Genomic DNA, 15,541 nt, shown 5'->3' with positions numbered 1-15,541 from the left:
GTATTGCATGGTACAATATGCATTGCAACACTTTGGCTTTTATATTTTTGTTGCTCAACAGAATTTGTGGCGATGATGTACATCCTTTGCTTTGAGACGGATTAAAGGCTCAGTGGCTGTTTGTCTGATAAAGGAATTTGCTTTTCCTATATTTTACTGTATCTATATCCAAATTAACTTCTTCCAGCACCTGTCCATGCAACCTTATTTCAAAGGACGATGAAGAGAGTGATGAGCAACAAGAGTATGAGTATGGTTGTTAAGAGGGGACTGTATGAGCGTGTGATTGTGCCGACTGTGTTATATGGTGCAGAGACTTGGTATTTTGTCCTCATTCTGAGAAGAAAAAAAATACTATAGAAATACTACAAAAATACTATAACAGAATAATTACAAAAGAAATACTACAAAAATACAACTACTGTAATGATCAAAAATACTAAATAAATACTACAATGATACTAGTAACACTTCAAAAATAAATTTATAGAAATACTAAAAAAGCAGGGCAGCACGGCGGCACAGTTCTAAGGTCTTGGGAACCTCCTGTGTGGGTTCAAATCCAGCTACCGGACTTCCTGTGCGGAGTTTGTATGTTCTCCCCGTGCTTGCGTGGGTTTCCTCCGGGCACTCCGGTTTCCTCCCACATTCCAAAGACATGCATTTCAGGTAGATTGGCCAGTCCAAATTGTCCCTAGGTGTGAATGAGCGAGCGAGTTGTCTGTCCCTGTGTGCCCTGCGATTGGCTGGCAACCAGTTCAGGGTGTCCCCTGCCCACTGCCCGATGATTGCTGGGATGGGCTCCAGCACCCCCGCGACCCTACTAAGGATAAGCGGTGCAGCTAATAAGATGAGATGAGACTAAAAAAAGCACTACAGTAATACTATAATACAGAAATAACACTACATAAATATTATGGCGGAAAAACTACAAAATACCTCTACAGAAGTATTATGATAGAAATACTACAACAGTAATACTACAAAAATACGGAAATACAACAAATGTGTGACTGCAAAGATTATACAAAAAATAGAACTACAATAATGCTACAAAACTAAATACTGAAAGCTGTGCTAAATCAAATGGACTAAACCGTTTCAAAGCAGTGGAGTAATTCCGACGATGCTTCGTTCACATTTTTTATTTTATCTAGTGTTTTTCAACCTATTTCAACATATCCTGTCCTTTATTAAAAGAGAGTTTTGAAAAGGATATAACTTCTGGGGGTGCTAGGGTTGAATTTTGGGGGGTGTTGAGCACCCAAAAAACGGACTTGTTGCGCCCGTGATTAAATAATGATAAAGAAAAGTAAACGGAAACTAAAGGAAACAAATACAAATACAAGAAAAGGGAAAAAAAGCAATAAACTCCTGAATCAAAAAATAATTAGCTCGCTACACTCAAAATACCCAACAACAATTTCTCTTAACTTTATGCCACTAGATGGTAGTGTTGTTCAATGGCAACTGTCAATAGCGTAATATCAAACTCTTCTGAGTTTAAAATTAGAAATGTAAATGGACAGTGTGTTATATTTAGTGCCTCTGAGTGGTACAAAAAAAACACACCAATGCATGTAGTATTACGTTAGTCATATTTTTGTAAAATTTCTGTCGTAATATCTATGTAGTAGTATTTTTGCAATATTTATGTTATAATATTTCTGTAGAAATATTATAGTATTACTGTAGTGGTATTTTTGTAGAATTTCGGTAGAAGCATTTTTGAAGTATTTCTTAGGAAGTATCATTTTTATAGTTATTTTGAAGTGTTTACATTGAAGTATTTTTGTAGTATTTCCAAGGTATCACATTTTTAGCAGTGCTTTAGTATTTTATTGATATTACTGTAGTGGTATTTTTGTGGTATTTCTGTTGTAATGTTTCGATAATTGTCACAATCACCCGGATCGGGAACACCTGTGTTCAGGATTTGGCGCCAACAGCTAGGACAGATGATTGGCGCACCCTGTACATTTAAAATCCCCAGCTTCCGGTAACACCTTGTCTGATTGTACTATGCGATCTGTTGCCATCTGCTCAGAAAGCCCGTACCTCCGACTCTTTGCCTGCCTCCTGTTTTTCTGCGTGATCTCCGTTGCCGACCAGTTTCCGAATTTGTCTACGACCTGCCCTGCCCGTCTGACTCCTGATCACTCTTCCGAATACTACGACGTCCTTCTTCTCCAGCCCCGGCCAACAACACTACGATTACGCCTGTCCGGGACCACTCCCGCCAAGCCTTTACCCGCCTGTCAAGTTCCGTCAATCCGCCAACCAACGGATCGAAGAATCACACCTTGTCATTTCCTTCCTTTCAATAAAACCAAGAAACGAGCGCAAGTGATCTCAGTCTTCCTTTCGTCCTGTCTGACAATAATAGTATTTTTGTGTTACAGCATTACTTTTGCAATATTCTTGTCAGATTTCAATAGCATTTTTTTCTTTTTTAAATGAAAGCAAAATAACTGCTATACAAATACATTTTGATTTGAGTTGATATAAATCTATATTAGTTATATTAGCCTACTTCAAAATGACACAGTTGGAGGCAGCGCGTCCTGTGGTGAATGATGCACCACATAACTACTCTGTTGCAGAATACTGCCTCAAATTTAACTTTGTTACATTATTAATGAATTAAAGTTTGTTTTATTGCTTTGATAGAATTAAATAAATACAACAAAGGAATCCAATTTGGTGCTCCTTATCTGGGAAACAGAAAGAGTGCAGTAAAATGCAGCAACTTGAAAAGATAAAGTAAACACTCACATTAATACAGTTTAAATGTGATTTCTGTGCAGTTATTATTCTCTTTTTATCTTTGACATCCATGGCCAATCACACACCCAGTGGTTTGTTCAACAGCCACCTGCCTGGCTTGTAACGATGCCCTATTAAAAGGCAAAGCTTTTCTTACACAGGCGACAGCGGAGGAAGTGGAAAACAAACGGACGAGTGATGCGCCGGAGTTTTGCATCGCAGCTAAGTTCCCCAGGCAGGAGTTCAAGCTTGCGAGCCACGACTTAAGTTACATGGTTGGACCCCTATTTGAAATGTAATCTATTCTATACATTTGTAGGGCATTGGAAAATGTTAAAAGTTTTCTTTTAATGGTTGTCTTACTACAGAAATCATATTAAAACAAAACATATTTTTGGAAAAGCTCCAGACAATCTTAAAAAAAAAAAAAGTCTGAACCAGGGGCGACTTTAGGTATCGATCTCGTCGGCCTCTGGCTTCGTGTCATTCCACGACAGACAGCTGCCTAACGTGCATGACTGCCCCATTTCCCGTAAAATAAATGGCTTGTGTAAGAAACAAGCATTTGGGTTTTTCCCCTATTCCGGTTCATGACAGACCTGCCCCCCCAAAAAAGTCCAAATATGATGAAGATTACATATGATTGTAAATATAGTACTAGTGATAAAATGTGTTAGTTTTTTGGGTGCAAACTTTGTCCCCATTGTCCCTTTGTGTGTCTGCAACAAAATACTAACAAATTACTACAAAACTAAATATCAAATTTATTGCTCAAAAACAGGGTCTTACAAATAATTTTGTCTTCATTCTGATTAGAAATATAATACTACTACTTTAATACCATGATACAAAAATACTCTTACAGATATATAACAACAGTAATACTACAAAAATACAACTACAGTAATATAAAACAATACTTAAGAAATACTACAAAATACTAGTATGGAAATACTTCAAATTACTTCTACAGAATAACTACAAAAATACCACGACAATAACACTATCATACAAAAATACTGCTGCGTAAATATTATGAAAGAAATACTGCAATTATATTTATACAGAAATGATTCGGCAGTAATACTACAAAATACAACTACAGTAGGGCAGCACGGTGGCGCAGTGGTTAGCGCGTGTGCGGCACAGTTCTGGGGTCATGGGAACCTCCTGAGTGGGTTCAAATCCAGCTCCCGTGCGGAGTTTATGTGTTCTCCCCATGCTTGCGTGGGTTTCCTCCGGGCACTCCGGTTTCCTTCCACATTCCAAAAACATGCATTTCAGATGAATTGGCCGGTCCAAATTGTCGCTAGGTGTGACTGAGCGAGTGAGTTGCCAATCGTGTGCCCTGCGATTGGCTGGCAACCAGTCCACGGTGTCCCCTGCCCACTGCCCGATGATTGCTGGGATGGGCTCCAGCATCCCCGCGGCCCTACTGAGGATAAGCGGTGCAGCTGATGAGATGAGACAACTACAGTAATAGTACACTAACACTACAGATATACTACAAAAATTGTACAATGGAAATACCACAAAAGACTCCTGTGGAAATACTACAAAATACTACGACATAAAAGTACAGTAATATTTTAAATATACAACAGAAACACTGCAAAAATACCACAAAAATACAACTGCCGATCATTTTTAGAAAAGCTTCAGGGAGCCACTCTGTAACGCTAAAGAGCCGCATGCTTGAGCCTCAGGTTGCCGACCCCTGGCAATTATAAAAAATGTCTAAAAACTTTTTGGTCTGGAAGTATTTCAATTCAAGTCTCTGGAGTAACTTCTTTCTTTTAACTTAAAACAACCTCAGCATTGTGTAGGTCACAGCGGAGGCTGCTGATGAATTGCCAATGTGGCCTTTTACTCAGTCCCCGACTTCAGATCCATTTCCTCCCCACCGTGATCGATCACCAACTGACTCGTGGGTATCCTAATAAACGTGCTCCCCACACTTAATCTTTTGGAGATCAATAGTCTCTTGTTTGGTGAGTGGCCAAAACTAGACATGAGTACCATTTTACGTTCGTATGAGGTAGTGTTTTGCAAGGGTTTTTCAGTTCTTTGTGCGGTGTGTGTTTAGGGTGGTAATGGCTCTGGGGAAGAAACTGTCTCTGAGTCTGTTTGTCTTTGTTTTGTGTGACCTGTGGCGCTTGCCAGAAGGCTGCAGGTTGAAGAGATTCAGATTCAGATTCAGATTCAGATCTACTTTATTGTCATTCTAGTACACGTGTATACAGAACGAAATGTCGATGCATCTGACCCCCACAGTTTCCTTGAATGTACAGATATAAATAAAGTCGTATTGTAATTGGCTACGTATAGTATTTTACCATAGTGCCGATAGTACAAGAAGAGTAGCTAACCAGATGTGCAAAATGGGCAGTCAGGTTAACAAGTCAGGTACACAGTAACATTAACACTGTAACAATAACGCTGTAATTACCATAGTGCAGAGAGCAATGTGCAATGAGTGGCAAGCTATAAAAAACTGCCAGTAGTGCAAAAAGTCAGATTAGCAGCCGCTTAGATTTAAGTTAACTATATGTTAGATTGACCATTTAACAGTCTAATGGCCAGTGGGACTAGACTATTGCGGAGCCTGGTGGTCCTGCACCGCACACTGCAGAACCTCTTCCCAGAGGCTAGCAGTGTGAACAGTCCATGATGGGGGTGAGAGGGGTCCCCGGTAATGTTCTTAGCATGGGATAGGCAGCGCTTCTGGCCAATGTCCTGAATGGAGGGAAGTGTAGTCCCAATTATTTTCTCTGCTGTCCTCGTTACCCTCCTCACACTACCCCAGTCGGTAGCGCTGCAGCCTCCACACCACACAGAGATACAGCTGGTCAGGATACTCTCTATGGTGCCCCTGTAGAATGTGATGAGGGAGGGTGGGGGCAGGTGGGCTCTCCTCATCCTCCGCAGGAAGTACAGGCGCTGCTGTGCCCTCTTAACCAGTGATGCAGTGTTCACGGACCAGGTGAGTTTGTTTGTAATGTGCACCCCTAGGAACTTGATACTGCTGACAACCTCCACAGCCTTGTTGTTGATGCAGAGTGGGGCATGGTTGGGCTGGTTTTTCCTAAAGTCGACAATGATCTCTTTAGTTTTGTCAACATTCAGGACCAGGCTGTTGTCCCTGCACCAGCCCACCAACTGCTCCACCTCCTCTCTGTAGGCTAGGTCGTTGTCATCCCTGATGAGGCCCACCACTGTTGTGTCGTCAGCATACTTCACGATGTGGTTTGTGGCGGACCTAGGGACGCAGTCGTGTGTCATCAAGGTGAACAGCAAGGGGCTTAGGACGCAGCCTTGGGGGGAGCCCGTGCTGAGGCAGATGACATCTGAACTGTTCTGACCTATCCGCACTGATTGGGGTCTGTCACAGAGGAAGTCCAGCAGCCAGTTCCGCAGGGGGGTGTTGAAACCCAGGAGTCTCATTTTGTCTACCAGATGTTGTGGGATGATGGTGTTGAATGCTGAACTGAAGTCCAGGAACAGCATCCGCACATGGGTGTTCTTCTCCTCTAGATGTGTCAGGCTCAGGTGAAGCGCAGAGGAGATGGCATCCCTGGTGGAGCGGTTTGTCCTGTAGGCAAACTGAAAGGGGTCGAATGAGGAGGGGAGACTGGAGGTGATGTGCTCTTTAACCAGTCTCTCAAAGCACTTCATTATGATAGGAGTCAGTACAACGGGCCGGTAATCGTTGAATGATAAGATCTGGGGTTTCTTTGGCACTGGGATGATGTTGGCAAATTTAAAGCATGATGGTACTTTGGCTTGGTCTAGCGAGGTGTTGAAAATGTCTGTTAGTACACAAGCCAGCTGATCGGCGCACTCCCTAAGTACCCGCCCCGGAATGTTGTCCGGGCCTGGAGCCTTCCTTGTGTTGACCCTTCTCAGGGTCTTCCTCACGTCAGATGAGTCCAGGTGGAGTGCTCTTTCGTCCTGATTTGGAACCGCTTTCGCTGCAGTGGTGCCGTTTTGTGCCTCGAACCTTCCAAAGAATTTGTTGAGGTCATTCAGAAAGTCCATGCTAGTGTCCTGCACTGGGGCGGTGGTTGGCTTGTATTTGGTAATGGCCTGAATGCCTTTCCACATATCCCTGGTGTTGGTTTTGTTGAGGAAACGTTCCTGGATTTTTTGACTGTACGTTCGCTTTGCTAGTCTGATAGCACGGTTCAGGTTAGCCCTCGCTGATCTCAGCGCCTCCATGTCACCAGATTTAAAGACAAGGTTCCGTACTTTTAGTTGTTTGCGTATCTCAGCAGTCATCCAGGGCTTCTGATTGAAGAGATGGTGGCGAGGTGGTGAGAAAAGTCCTTGATGATGTTTTCGAGAGCAGACAATGTCCTCCAAACTGGGAAGAGAGCAACCGACGATTTTCTGGGCTGTTTTGATGACCCTCTGGACCGTTTTCCTGTCTGCTGCTGTGCACCCAGCATACCACACCGTAATGCAGTACGTTAGAATGCTCTCCACTGTGGCTTTGTAAAAGGACACCTTAAACACATTAAAATGTTTACATCTATAAAAATAATGTATTTTTTTTAAATGAACCTTTTGAATATTCTGATGTAACACAGAATACATGAAAAAATGCATATTGACCAATCACCAAGGGGAAAAAAGGAGTCTTGAATAGCTCTGGAGGCTGTCTACTGTTTTAAATAATGGAGCTGTTGCTGGCTGTTGCAGTAGGGGCTGTTGGTCATGTTAAATGCTGTGCAAAGATTTTTTTGGGGGGGTATAAGATACTGAGAGAAGTGAATTTTTTTTTGTATCACAGCTACCAGCCTTCCTTTGCGGAGTTTGTATGTTCTCCCTGTGCTTGCATGGGTTTCCTCCAGCGACTCCGGTGTCCTCCCACACTCCAAAAACATGCATTCCAGGTTATTTGGCCAGTCCAAGTTGTCTCTAGGTGTGAATGAGCGAGTAAATTGTATGACTCCATGTGCCCTGCGACTGGCTGGCAACCAGCTTAGGGTGTCCACTGCTGTGGACAGCTGGGATGGGCTCCAGCACCCCCGCGGTGCAGATTGTAATTAGGGTGGGATAGTGGGTCCTCAAGATAGACAGGATGTAAACTACTGGTCTGGAAATATGGAGATTGGATTTTACACGACACAGTCCTTATTCACCTTTCTTTCGGCCAAGAATTAAATATGTGCATGTCTTTATAGTCGCCATCCCGAATGGTCACTTGTTCCGAAAAACATGTGACGTAAACTACCTGGAGAAAAATAGAAAACAACGCGGCTGAAAACGGGGTGAGGTGTGCAGTGGCGGTTTTACATTAAATGACTCCCTGGGGGAGACCTCCTACAACAAGACAAGAGCCGCCAACTAATTATTTTATGTTCAGTAATACAGTGAATCCTCCCCGGCCATCCATTTTGAGAGACCCAGGCAGACGTGAACTGTCCCCAGTCACGCTTGATTATTATTTGACATTTTTGAAAGTTCTCGTGATGTCCCTCTATGTTTCATGGTAAAAATGCTGCCCCGGGCAGTTTGCCCACCTCGCTTCTGCCAAAAATCACGGCCAGGTGTGCGCACAGCGCCGTTGGCATTCTGCACCCAAAGTCGGGGACGCTAAATCCCCACGCCGATAGCGCCGGGAGAGTGCCAGGCTTAAAATGTAAAAAATGGATGTAAATTAGTTATTTTTTATGGCTGTTTAAGCCTGCGGCTTAAAATCTGGCGCTGTTCTACAAAGACAAAATTGAGTTTCGTGCTTAAATTTGAGCATGCAGCTTTCAATCGTCTTTTTTACTTATTTATTTATGTAGATATAATTTGATTCTGTGATGGCTGTTTTTTAACCGAGTACATTATTGTAGAGGTTTTTTTGTATTCCAGAGTAAAGTACTTTGGCATTTTTACAAAAAATGGAATTGACGCTCACACTGATGTACGCTTACAGAAGTGCACACACGTTGTTGAAAGGTCCAAACTCTCTCTGTTGTCTATTTATACCCTGTTTGGACCATTAAGATAATCAGTGATGCGAGTTAATGAGTGAAGCCTCTCCACAAAGCAGACAGTAATCAGTTCACATATGTCCTGAAGCACAAACACACACGTTTTGCTGGTGGACTCAAGTAAAGGGAAGCAGGAACCGAGGCAGGGGTGCTAAAAATAAGGATGGTATTTGGTAAATGGTATATGGTCTGCATTTACATTGCGCTATTCATGTCATTGAAGACCTCCCAAATTCATGACGGTACAAAACGGAATGCATGTAGTGCAGAAGGCCGCAACCACCGGGCCGCGGACCATTACTGCGCCCTGAGTTGTTTAGTTCCGGGCCGCACAGAAACAAAAAATATGCCTTCTTTTTCTGCGTGTACTGTATTTTTTGTGTGAGTGATACAAGAGAGGCCCTAAAGCAGCGGGTCTCCACCTTTTTTCAAAGAATAAAAAGCCAACTAAATATCCAGATAGAAAGCTAAAAAACACCTAGATAGCCAGACAGAAAGGAGGCCAAAAATAGGTTTATAACTACCCAGGGAAAACTAAATAGAAAGCTTGCCAAATAGTTTAAAATTTAGGAACATAGCTAGCTAAAAACCTGCACATTTTTTTTTGCTTTATAACACCCATAAATAGGAATTTAGTTTGTTGTATTCCCTGTAAAATAAAATCATAAAAGGATTAATAAATACATTTGTGTCATGATTACCCAAGTGGAGCCACCTGGGGTAATAATCTGACGCGCGGGAATGCGCTCCCTGATTGGTTTATGTTCCCTTTTTAAGCTCGCTACGCCGAGACCTGTTTGTTTGAGGATTACTTCTGTACCCCGTAAGACTCTCCCGATTACATGTGCCTTCTTGTTTACCTGATTCTGCCTGCCTGCCTCCGATCCGACCTGCTTCCGTCCCACGCTACGATTGGTTACGTCTTCCGAAGTTGTCTTCACGTCGTTGCTGCTGCTGACGTTCGACGGTCATCACGTCTCCCGCTAACCCTTACGCTTTCCCAAATAAAGAATTGTACGAACGTTATGGGGTCTCCTGCTCTGTTCTGGTCTTCCCTGACAGAATCCTCAGACCAGAATGGACCCCGCGTTCGTACATGTGCCCCCTGACGACTATGAAAGCCAGAACCAGCAGCCCAATCCCCCTTTAGAAGGTGCAGTTCGGCAAGTCATTTCCGACGTGGCGGAATTGGCTAAGAAAGTGAGTCAGTTACGGCTCGAGTGGGATCTGTTAGGTCGGGACTGGTCCTATCTCTCCAAAGTAATGACCCATCAAGCCACTTCATCGGCGCCCAACACTGACCGGCCACCTTCGGCCTTTCCCAGTTCATTCAGCGCAGGATTCGCTGAGCCGCGAGTGGGCTCGCCAGAAAAGTTTGGGGGAGATCCCGCTCAGATCCGCCCATTCATAGTAAATTGTAGATTAATATTTGATCTCCAGCCCCGCAATTTTGCTACGGAAGCAGCTAAGGTAGCGTTTGCCATTAATCACCTCACGGGAAGAGCGCGTCTTTGGGGAACGGCCGCCTACGAGAGAGGTGCTACGGCGTGCAAATCATTCAACCTCTTGGCTCAAGAGCTGATTAAGGTCTTTGACTCTGGTTCCTCATCGGTCGACGCGGCCCGCTCGATCATGAACATCCGCCAGGGGAGACGTTCCATTGCCGACTATGCTGTCGACTTTCGTACGCTAGCAGCACAAAGTGATTGGAATGAAGAGGCGCTGGTCGACGCCTACCTCCACAGTTTGTCCGGTTATCTCAAGGATGAATTAGTCTCCCACGCTCCTCCGGCAACACTTGACGAAGCTATTGACTTGACCGCCCGGATCGACCGTAGGGTTCAGGCGAGACGCCGAGAGAGGGAGGGTCCCAGCCAATCCGTCACCAGGCAAGTTCAAGAAGCTAATAATGTACCAAACCCCCAGGTTCCGTTCAGCCCCATCGTAGAAAGGATGGAGGTGGACCAGGTCCCGGTCATCCCCATCGAAGAAAGGATGGAGGTGGACCGGGTCTCTCTTTCCCCCGAGGAACGCTGGCGAAGATTTGTCAATCAATTATGTTTATACTGCGGTGGTAAGGGACATCGCGTGGCCACCTGTCTGGTAAAAGGCCAACGCTCGTCGGACGTAAGGGGCGTCCGATTGAACTCAGTCCTTGTATCTGCTCCCAAAGACGCTAGACCCGTTATCCAGGCTTCTCTCTTCCTTCCCGATTCTATGCAGACATTCCCAGCCCTGATTGACTCTGGCGCTGAGGTAAATATCCTTGATCTGTCCCTCGCACGCAAAATGGGGATACCTGTTAAACCCCTTCCTAATCCGATATCTGCTCGGGCTTTAGATGGTCACCTGTTAAGCACCGTGTCTCAAATAACTGAACCCATAGAATTACAGTTGTCTGGAAATCACCAAGAGAGGATCCGATTCCATTTGCTTCACTCCCCGAGCCAACCCCTCGTTCTGGGTCATCCATGGTTGGTCCAACACAACCCCCATTTCGACTGGCGCACTGGGTCGATACTAGAATGGGGCATGGACTGTCACCAAACCTGTCTGCGAGCCGCTCCTGACCCGGGTCACTCTACTTCCACAAGAGCTTCACCCAATCTGTCCAAGGTCCCAGTTCGTTACAACCACCTACGGGAAGTCTTCAGTAAAGCTAAGGCCTCTTCCCTGCCACCCAATCGGCCTTATGACTGCACAATGACTCCCATGCCTGCCTGTTCGACTCCCTTGCCTGCCTGTCCGACTCCGCGGCCTGCCAGTCCGACTCCGCGGCCTGCCCGTCCCACTCCGACTCTCCGGCTTGCCTGTCCGACTCCGCTGCCGGCCCTGATTCTGCCTGTTCTGATTCTGTCCTTTCTGCCTGCTCTGTTCGCCGGTGCTGATTCTGCCTGTCCTGTTTTTGCCGGTTCTGATTCTGCCTGTCCTGTCTCCGCCCCTGTCTTGCCTGATCTGATTCTGCCTGTCCTGTCTGAATCGCCGGTCCTGATCCTTCCTGTTTGCCCTCCGGACCCACCCTCTGCCGCCCCTTCGGATGCTGATGAGGGGGCTTCCCTCCATTCGGAGAGATTCTGAGAGGTACTGTGCTGTTACATAGTTCCCCGATTACTTGTGTTTCCCTGTGTCGTGTCTTGGATTAAATTTTTTTTTTTTCCTGGGGGACTTCTGGAGCCGTCCCTTGAGGGGGGGTTCTGTCATGATTACCCAAGTGGAGCCACCTGGGGTAATAATCTGACGCGCGGGAATGCGCTCCCTGATTGGTTTATGTTCCCTTTTTAAGCTCGCTACGCCGAGACCTGTTTGTCTGAGGATTACTTCTGTACCCCGTAAGACTCTCCCGATTACATGTGCCTTCTTGTTTACCTGATTCTGCCTGCCCGCCTCCGATCCGACCTGCTTCCGTCCCACGCTACGATTGGTTACGTCTTCCGAAGTTGTCTTCACGTCGTTGCTGCTGCTGACGTTCGACGGTCATCATGTCTCCCGCTAACCCTTACGCTTCCCCAAATAAAGAATTGTACGAACGCTCTGGGGTCTCCTGCTCTGTTCTGGTCTTCCCTGACAATTTGTTTAATTCATGACAAGATTCTCATTCTATTCTCTTGAATAATTTCTTGAACAATACTTGAATGTATATATTTTTTGTCCATGTAGCCCATTAACTAGTTAATTATTTGGATTTCTCAAGTTTCTCAAATAACTATTTATCATCTTATTACTATGTTATTACCAGGTTAATTATTAAAAATACGGTTAAATAGACTCAGTTAACCAATTAAAACAAATCATTTTACTAGAAAATCACAATGATCAAGCACTGGTGAGTTTCTTTTAGAATAGGTCGTCGGGCAACTCAACTGTTCTTAAGGGGCACCCTGGTGCCCGCGGGCACCACCTAAGAGACACCTGCGATATCTGGTTATACTGTACATACTTGCCAATTCTGATTTAGCAGTATTGAGACTGTTCTGTCATTCTTCTTTTCAGTTGATTCCAACTTTTTTTTTTCTAATGTGAAGATGTTACGTTTTGCGGGTGGACCCAAGTGAAGGGAAGCAGGAAACAAGTCTGGGGAAATAAAATTAAGGATGGTATTTGGTAAATGGTCTGCATTTATTTAACACTTTTTAAGTGACTCTAGACCTCCCAAAGCGTTTAACAATGTGTTTTACATTTAATCATTCACACACAAACTGATAGCTGCGTCAGCCATGCAACGCACCTACCTGCTCATCTTGGGCATTATGGTTTGTTGTCTTGCCCAAGGATACTTGGACATATAACACAAAAGAGCCGGGAATGTAACCTGCGACCTCTTGGTCCCAAAACGAACGCTTTGCCTCCTGAGTTACTGCCAAATGTAATAACAAAACCCGGAAGCGACGATGCATCCTGACCATCCCAGACAGCAGCCTGTTCCCCGGCAGTGTGACATACCAACAAAAGAATCACAATCAGAAACCAATATATTTGTTGCTGTTATTCCTAGTGCTATATAGTGTGTTGCGTGTTTAACAATAGTGCTAATTGATATCGTATTCAGTCCAGATCATCATATGTGTCTCTTTCCGCAGATGCTCCATTTTTTATTATAATGTAGACTGACTATTAACGTTGCCAGATAAAATTCAAGGCGTTGAATTTAGTTGAGTCTTCTGTTCTTCCTCACGAAGGAATAGGCTTGGATATTTAATCACTAACTGTGCTAATTGAGCTTCTGCCACCCTAGTATTAGCCACTACTGTCATTTGTTCTCCAAAAGTCTTAAGCATTCCTCTTTTAAGAATAGGTATGGCACAGAAACACAACAAACACATAATTATTACGACAGCTAGAACAAGAATCCCCCCTTTCGCTAACAGACTACCCCAGTACCCAAATGTAGACGAGAACCAATCAAAAGAGATACTGTTCTCTTCAGTATTTACTGTCACTTCATTGCTCAACTCACGAATCTTTGACAGTGCTTTTCTGAAGCTTCCTGCTTCGGCTGTGTTTAAAGGTATATACATACAGCCTTCCTCCTTTATCATATGACACACGCCTCCTTTACTGGCTAAGAGAAAATCGAGGGCCTGACGATTTTGCCAGGCCATCCTAGATGTCTCATGTAATTGTTCTCCTATTGCACTAAAGGCCTCGTTAGTGTAATTAATAAAACGTTGCTGGTTGTAATAAATGTAATTAATCCATTCTGCGTTCTTATTCGGAGTTATCCAGATACATATCGATTCTAATCCAGACTTAATTTCATTCCTAGCTTTAAATTCCTCTGGAATTCCTCTCGGTTGTCCGATGGTATCTAGCTATACACGTCTACCCGGAACATATGCTTTCTTTACTGCGGCCAATTGTCAACAAAAATATTTCATTCAATTACCTTTTCCCCTTTATATTCCTTCCTTTTGTCACTTGCATGTCCCCCTCTTCTCTTTTCCTCAATGCCTACTATCTCTCCCCCTTTTTACCTTCTTTTACTAACTTTTATCTTTCTGTATTTGTAACTTCCTTACTTGCTCTGCCAACAATCCATTTTCCACATAACTTTCCCTTCTCCTACGCCCTCTAACACATGCTTTTTAGCCCACTAGTTTAATGGGAAATTGACATATAACCATCTCACTTATTTATTTATTTATTTTTATTTTTTTATTTTTTTTTTTGTCTTTCCAAACCAATTCAATCTACTATCTTAGCTTCACCTACTTAATGTGAAAATGACATGCATTGATCTACAATTATTCATCTTACTCATTTTTATTCGACTCAATGAATTTTTCCTCCATATTCAATGAAAAGAAAGAATTTACTCACGATATTCCACTACTTTCGTATAACAATGCTTTTCATTCTCAAATTACTCCATTCCAATTCACTCAATTGGATTTTTCCCCGTCTTCACATTCCTTAATTTTCCAATTTTGAACTGAAAACCGGAACTCTTTTTGTTATCATTCTATCCTTTCTTGGTGTTATTCTGGCATTAACATAATCTAAAGCACCTAAAATAACCAAACATAATTTTTCTAGACTTTTCACCCCTAAATTCACCGTTTTCCAACTGAAAAAACATTTATTTTTCTGGGAACTCCATAGGCTCTCGGACGTTATGTTGCACACCCTTAGCGTCAAAACGATTTCTAAAAAAAAAACGAACGTTTTCGATTCCTAACGAGACGTGCTATCGGTTCTATCTAAAACAATACATTTGAAACCGTCTTCCTCTTTAAAAACGTTTTTCTTGTCTCAATGAGCACTGTATTGTTCCCTTTTTCCTTTTCCTTCGATATTTTTCTGTTAATCCTTTCAGTTACGTGGGCCGCTTAAACGCCAGCGCTGGACAACCATATAAGACAAGAAAGATAAGAATACAGGAAAGAATACAAACACTTACAACATTGAACAAACATAAAACATAAAACAAGACAGATGGCCCACAAAAATTTAAGTTATTTAGTCTAATTAAGTCAGTGCACATTGAGACCATGCGCCTACACAACTACCGAGTTAGGGTTATGGTTTTCCTCTTCTACACAATTTCCCGAATTTTACGTACTGGCCGTGCACTCATTGTTGGCTGTCGGCGTTGTAACCTCACTCTCCCGTGCTGTCGCCGTGGGTGTAGGTTTTTCCGGACTTTGGTGTGTCGGTACCCTTCTCGCCTGTATCGTCACATTAAGGTTTAGCATATTACCCGTCACTTTAGTCTGTACTGTCGTTAACACATTTGGTTTCTGGTAGTCCATCGGCACTCCGACTGGTTGCACGTTTCTCTTTCGTCTGAC

General features: G+C 43.6%; 1 protein-coding gene across 1 annotated transcript in view; it reads left to right on the top strand.

Moving 5' to 3' along the window:
* The window catches only part of LOC148353493 (uncharacterized), a 59,604-nt gene extending 57,331 nt beyond the window's left edge, over positions 1–2,273 (top strand). The window contains exon 22 of the mRNA XM_088350988.1: positions 2,048–2,273. The gene's annotated coding sequence lies outside the window, so the exon portion shown is untranslated. The remainder of the gene's footprint in view (positions 1–2,047) is intronic.
* The last annotated feature ends 13,268 nt before the right edge of the window (positions 2,274–15,541 follow it).

The sequence above is a fragment of the Urocampus carinirostris genome, chromosome 13 (assembly GCF_059441175.1).
Source record: "Urocampus carinirostris isolate Australia breed hairy pipefish chromosome 13, RoL_Ucar_1.0, whole genome shotgun sequence".
NCBI lineage: Eukaryota > Metazoa > Chordata > Actinopteri > Syngnathiformes > Syngnathidae > Urocampus > Urocampus carinirostris.
Note: the sequence above shows the minus strand (reverse complement) of the source record. Positions and strands in the feature narration are given on the sequence as shown.